The sequence below is a fragment of the Phragmites australis genome, chromosome 3, assembly GCF_958298935.1.
Source record: "Phragmites australis chromosome 3, lpPhrAust1.1, whole genome shotgun sequence".
Classification (NCBI taxonomy): domain Eukaryota; kingdom Viridiplantae; phylum Streptophyta; class Magnoliopsida; order Poales; family Poaceae; genus Phragmites; species Phragmites australis.
The window spans coordinates 23,251,637-23,258,770 of NC_084923.1; positions in this window are offsets into that span (position 1 = coordinate 23,251,637).

The following is a 7,134-nucleotide window of genomic DNA, read 5'->3' on the forward strand; positions in this document are numbered from 1 at the left end:
CTTCCGGACGACGACGTGAGGATGGACCACGCGCTTGTTTGTTTGTTAGCAGCCGAGACTTGACTTCCCTTCCAAAAAAACAAAAAAACAAAAAAAAACAGCCGAGACTTGACTTGATGTTTTGATCATTGAAGGTATTGCAGTAGAGCCCTGGCCGGCAGGCTCTTTACCAACTGCCCTACAGGCAATTCCAGGGATGTGCACTTATGTCGTCTACAGGTACCATGACTTCACAATTTCATTTTCTTTTTCCTCTTGCAAAGAAAAGTTAACAGAAGAATAGAATAGTAGCATATGCGTCTCTGATTTAGACCTCTTGTTGAAGAAAACAAATTTTGGCTACTGGTAAATTTCACAATTTCTTTTTTAAAAAAGATGTTCGCTAGATTCAAAACTCACCGTGGTACATAACATGGTAAATTAGTGACGTGCCTAGCATGACGAAAGCAGCATCTGTGGCCGGTGACGTAACAATAACGTGGTTGCACAATAACACCAAAGAATTCCAGGAACACTGACTGGGAAACACGTCAGGTACACGCCTTTTACAAAGAAGCCATCGGCTGTACCCCCACACTAGTATCCGAGGACAATGTGAAATGAAGATATGGAGTAGTTGGGGTGGGTGGCGCACGTGTTTGTTTTGTGTAGAGCAGAGAAGACTTGACGTCAGTCAACATTGCGCGCTTTTATTACTTATATATACAACATATAAAGTTTGAAAATATAAAAATCACATGTGTAGATTTATCTTAGAAAATACATTCATAATATTATATTTTTATTAAATATTATAACTATTTTCTAATATAAAATAATGGTCAAAGTTGCATATCAAAAACTATGAAAAATCAAAAACGATAAGTATTTATAATTGGAGAGAGTATATCATATGAAAATATGAAGATGCTTATGTCGTATTCTCTTCAGAGATTTAACCATCGTTCGTCCAGAGAGATTTGTTTAATTCTTATGACGAAATATGTGCATTTGGTACATGCCACCTTGATGCTACCCTGACGTACAAGCATACTACGGCGCCACAGAAAATGGTGCCGTGTGCGTTCGCCCGAGCCCAATCCTTCTCTTTTGTCTTTATTTTCTCTACTAATTTTCTTTGTAGATCATGGAAATTTGTGATCTTGGGTTACACTACATTTATCTTGTACATTTCCTTGAGACTTAGGATCAGTTTAGAATTCTAAGAATTTGTTGCTATTTCAGTTCTTTTGTGTTACCATTTTGTGACATGTATTTGAACAACAGGTTTGATGATACAAATCCAGAAGCTGAAGGATCTTACATAGACCACATTTAGGAAATCATCCATTGGATGAGATGGGAGCCGTACAAAGTAACATACACGACTGACTATTTCCAAGCTTTGTATGAGTTTGCTGTTCAGTTAATACGGGAAGGACTAGCCTATGTAGATCACCGGGCAATTTCCACCTCTCCTGTACCTTGTTTGACCCAATGGTGAATGAATCCTTGAGAAATAAAATGTGTACATGCTTATTGGTATATGTTTTTGCTAGAACTCAAAAGAAACCAAAGAGTACAGGGAAAAGAAGATGAGTAGTCCATGGTGGGAGTCATTGAAATTATTTGAAGACGTGGGATGATCCTTGCTTGTAGCCAAAGACCATCTGCAAGTGAATACCATGCCAAGTGACGTGCCTAGCATGGCGAAAGCAGAATCTGTGGCCGGTGACGTAACAATAACGTGGTTGCAGAACAAGGCCAAAGAATTCCGGGAACACCGACTGGGAAACACGTCAGGTACACGCCTTTTACAAAGTAGCCATCGGCTGTACCCCTACACTAGAATACGAGGACAATGTGCAACGAAGATATGGAGCAGTTGGGGAATTTTTTTTCTTATTTTGATCTTTTTTTAATTATTTCTGAAAATAAATCAGCGGTAAAACTATTTTTAGTTTTGACTCTGTGATCCGCGCCATAGACGATGGCGCGGATGTTAGCCGTATTCGCGCCATTATGGTCGGCGCAGACATAGCCAATATCCGCGTTATCGTCCTCGGCGTGGACCCCAGTGATCAAAACTGAGAATAGTTTTGATGGATCCGCGCCACATACAATGGTGCGATTGTTAGCCGTGTTCGTGTTATCATAGTTGACGCGGATATGACCCTCAGAGTTAAAACTGAAAATAATTTTACCGCTGATTTATTTTTTGAAATAGTTTTAAAAAAAATCAAAATAGGAAAGAAAAAAACGCAGTTGGGGCGGGTGGCGCACGTGTTTGTTTTGTTTGTAGCTGAGAAAGACGCGACGTCGATCAACATTGCGCGCTTTTATTACTTATAATATGAAGAAGTTCATGTCGTATTCTCGTCTCCAGAGATTTAACCGATCGTTCGTCCAGAGAGATTTGTTTAATTCTCACGACAAAATATGTGCATTTGGTACCTCAGTGATTATGTACTGGCACATGCCACCTTGATGCTACCCTGATGTACCGTTCTCTTCGGATATAGTGCGCACGGGATGGACAGTTTGTAAATTCTTTTTTTGAGCTATATTTATATATATATATATTTATATATTTACTCACAACTCACATGCTTGTCATTCATTCGTTCATCTGATTTAGATGCAAAGATAAGTGCTGGTGTCAAATTAACTTGGACAAACTCATGTGGCCACGGCCCACCTTGCTGCTCCGCCCCAGCCGCATCACTGCACTGCTGGCTTCAAGACCAAGCCTGGTCTCTGTCTTCGCGGGGCACCGTGACTTACAGTTTCGGCTTATGACAAAAACCAAAAACTGGCTACTGGTACATTTATCTTGTTTTTTTAAAAAGTAAGTAGTTCACTTGCAGATTGGAAACACTCAGTGGTTGGAAAGATCCAAATCATACAGCTATCAGGATTTTCGCCTTTCATTAAGGCTTATTTTCGCATAGACTAGCCCTGGATTTAGTTTAAGTCGTGGTTAACGTCAAAATGCCTTTCACGTCAGCCGGCCCCAATCGTACGCTGTAGCACCCGATTTTAAAGGAATAAAATCGGTATAATATATATATATATATATATATGTGTGTGTGTTAGGATTAAGTTTTGTACCTATGTTATATCATCAGCGTAGGACTCAAGGGTCTAAAAGAAAAACACAACAAAAAGATAAACTTTAGCATCAGAGAGTCTTCCATCTTTCACAAGAGTCAACCGGAGAAACACGAGCAGAGACAATGAGCTTTGAATCGAAGTTGTCTCCATCATAGAGTGCAGCTTCATTGTTAGCTTCTGAACAGCAATAGAATGCAAGAGAAGAAATAACGTGTTACACCCTGATTTTCAGATTTCTAAAATTTTTAAAATTTTCCAATATTAGATGATAGATCAATTAATTAGAATAGGAAAAATCCTAATTTCTAAATTCAAATCCAAATTTGAATTAAGGTTATTAATTGTTTGATGCATTCATGCTGAATAATAAGCATATAGATTTTCTTTGGATATTTTATTTGAGCTCTTTTGGAGTTTTTAGAATTTATTGAGTTAAATCTAATTTTCAAGATTTCAAAAATGTTTTCATAAGCTCAAAATATTTTATTTGGTTTCTAAAGGTGTTTAAATGCTTGATGAATTCTCCTAGATTTTACAGGCTTGATTTGGAATTTTGTTTGGATTTCTTTTGCTCTTAGAATTCCTAAATAAAATCCTAAACCTAATCTAATCCCAGCCCATCTATTTTCCTCTCTCTCCCTAGCCCAACTCGGCCTATTCTCCCTTCTGCCTAGTCCCTGCCAGCAGCCAGCCCATCAGCGCATCGCCCTGAGCAGCCCAACGCCAGCGCCACTCGAGCCTTCCACCAGCCCGCACCAAAGACGCCTCGCATCGATCCTCCTTCGCCCGCTGTCTTCATCTTCATTCCGGACTCGCCTCGTGCCATCATGTCCGAACGAACATCGTCGCCGCCTCAGAGTCTTAAACCACCCCGAGCCATTTCCGCCCGCCTATAAAGTCCCTCGTCGCCCCTCTATGTTTTCCATCAAGTGAAACCGTCGCATCCCGAGCCAACTAGTTGAGATCCGAAGCTGCAGACGTCATTGTCGCTGCCGCCTCGGTCTACCTCGCCGCCGCGCAGTTCTATTGCCGCTTTGACACTACCGAGCCACCCAGAAGAACCATCGCCGCCCACCAAAGCTCGTGCTTCCATTGCCTTTCCTTCCCGGTCACCGGAACACCACCGCCAATGAATACCCGAGAGTCATCATTGCTCCTTTCGTCGCTAACTTGTCTCACTGCTTCACTGATGTCTTCGAGGCCTGAGGTGAGATCCCCGTCTGGCCCTGATACTATTCCGCCGCTCATCAACGCATCCCGTGCATGATAGCTCAAGATCGATCGTCCTTCGGCGAGACTGCCGCCGGGCCTGAGCTTCCGCCGTCGTGCTACCATCTCTGCTCTTGCCGCAGGCCATCCCAACCCTCCCTAAACTCCCTCAGTCATCCGATCTATGATCGAGGGTTCAGATTAGATCCAAGCCATGACCCTTAACCAGCCAATCACAGAGTGCCACCCGTCCATCATAATCCCGATCAACAATAGAACCTAGTCAACGTTCCACGTGCCCACCACGTGTGCGCCACGCAAGCCAACTAGCCTAGTCATATGTCCAGTCAGCAATTCAATCCTTTTCCAGTATAAAAATAATTCTAGAAATTCCATGAAAAAGACAATTTTACAATTAAGCCCTTCAACTTTTTTGTTTTAAATAAAACCCCTATCTTTTTACAGATTAGTCCCTAATCTTTTTTATAATTGCAAATAGATCCCTCTATTTTACAAAAAGGTCCCTAAACTTTCTATTAATAAATATTAGTCCTTTTATTTATAAAATAAACACTAATCTTGTTTTTAGTATATCTTTTTCGTCGTAGCTCTGTTTTAAGAGATTCTTGCGCCATTAGATTCGTTTCTCTGAGCTCTATCTTTCTAGATAGGTTTTGTCTTGTTGTTCTTTTATTTTGTGTTCTGTTCTTAGTGTATTTTTTGTGTGCTTTGCCGGTAATTGTGCGATTAGTCGACAATATCCCGGATCAATTTGAGGAACATCAAGATCAAGAGCTAGGATACATTGAGCAGCAGCAAGGAGAAGGCAAGTGTCCTTGATCATCTTGAACCTATGATTTAAACTGTTTTGTTTTACAAAGTTGCATGCAGTGTTTGTCAATATGATGGGTAGTCACATATGTTAGGGGTTTCCATAGATTTTTCCTTATCATCCCTTGGAATCTAGATAGTTTATTGTTAGGTATTTTTGGTGGGTAGATTGCTTAGCCATACTTTTTGATACTGGGAAGTGTCATAATCTTAGACTAATGAACATATACAACAATGGTGGTTAGCTTGTTAATGGTTTAGCAACATGAAACCTTAGGTCTTGAGAAAAGTGGTTTTGGTGGTTGTCATGGTTATGTGGTTGGTTTAGTGTTTGCTCAAGTGACCTAAGTAAGGACCGGTTTCGTGGAGCGATAACCCAAAAAGTAATGTACTAACTACAAGGCTGATATAGGTAAGGCATGACATACTAGTTAGAGTCTATCCAGTGTTGTTGTGTTAGCACAAAAGGGGGCTTCTGGGTAGGAGTTAGACTCGCGTAAACCCTGGCGGTGAAACCTAGTGGGCAGATGCATACTGGATTAGGCTCTGGTTAGTGAAAAATATCATTTAGTGATTTCTTGGCGGCACACCACTAGCGTATGTTGAGTGTCTTGTAAACACGATAACATGGAATTCACTGACTCGTGGGGGAAGCTGGAGAACCTATGCAGAGTGCAAAAACTGTTATAACAGCCATGCTCGCGGTCATGAGAGACATGGATCCTTACATGATTAGTGGATTGTGGTTATGGATTATGGTTATGGGTTTGGTTGTGGTTTTAGTTATAGTACAGGGAGTACTAGATGGTTATAGTATGCAAGGTGTGGAGCCTTGTATGCTGGGTGTTGGACTGTATGTGTTACATTCACTTAATAATTGTTTAATACTTTTTGAGTCTAAATATCATTTTATTACTCGCATTTACGCAAATATACCATGTGTTAGCCTATTCTTATTGAAAGCCTACATATTATTATATTTCCCACACTTGTTGAGCGCGTCATGTGCTCACACTTGCTATTTTTCCTATACCATGCGGCATGTGTACTGCTACTCAGTGAGTGAAGATGTTGAAGGTTATCAATACAAGGTTGTGATGTTCTAGGCGTGTGTCTCTTGGTCGGTTGCCTGCGGTGTTGTTGGGCACTAGTGCTTTTATTCTGCTGCAGATATCTACATAGAAGACAATATATGTCAATTGTTGTAAGAGTTTAACGTTTATTCTATAAAAGTATTGCTTTTGTTACTTCACCAGTGAAGTCCTTATGTGTGTTGAACATCCTGGGTACACATAAGCCGCATTTGGTTTTGGCCGTTAAAACCGGGTGTGACATAACATGTGTGAGTACATAATGTATTTGTAAGTATAGAAAAACATGGCATGGAGCTTAGGACAAGAAAGTTTAAACACTAGTTTACTGCAATAAGTAGCCTTGACCTATAACTCCAACAAAAGATATCATATTTACTAAGTATGAAGACTCCACTTAAACAAGAGGAACAAATCATCGGATTCTATCCGACTACTAAGACTCACCAGGTAATCCCATTACCTGGCTTCCCGACCATCCATCCCAGATCCGTGATCCCAACTAATCATGAAGAAGTCTAAGCGGCTCTTGACCGTGAGCACGGCTGATCGATTAGTTTTATACTATGCAGAGTTTGCACATTGTACCCACAAGTCACGATCAACTCTTTTGCTGGTACCTATTAGTACCTTACACACTTCCGAGCTGTGCACCGAGATATCAACAAGGCCTTTACAAAGGTCCCGCCGACCCGTAAGCACTCACTAAGGTTTCACACCTAATAGTGATTCCATCACTACAGAGGCCTCCTTTTGTGTCACTCAACCGTCCATTGGTGCCTTCAGAATTAGAGGGGTGGCTAATTAATTGGTCAGACTGTAGCCGTATAAGCCTCGTGGTTGCGTTGTTTAGCCGGTTTACATGTTTCAAGAACCGGTTCTTAGGATCCCACATAGGTACAAACCATAA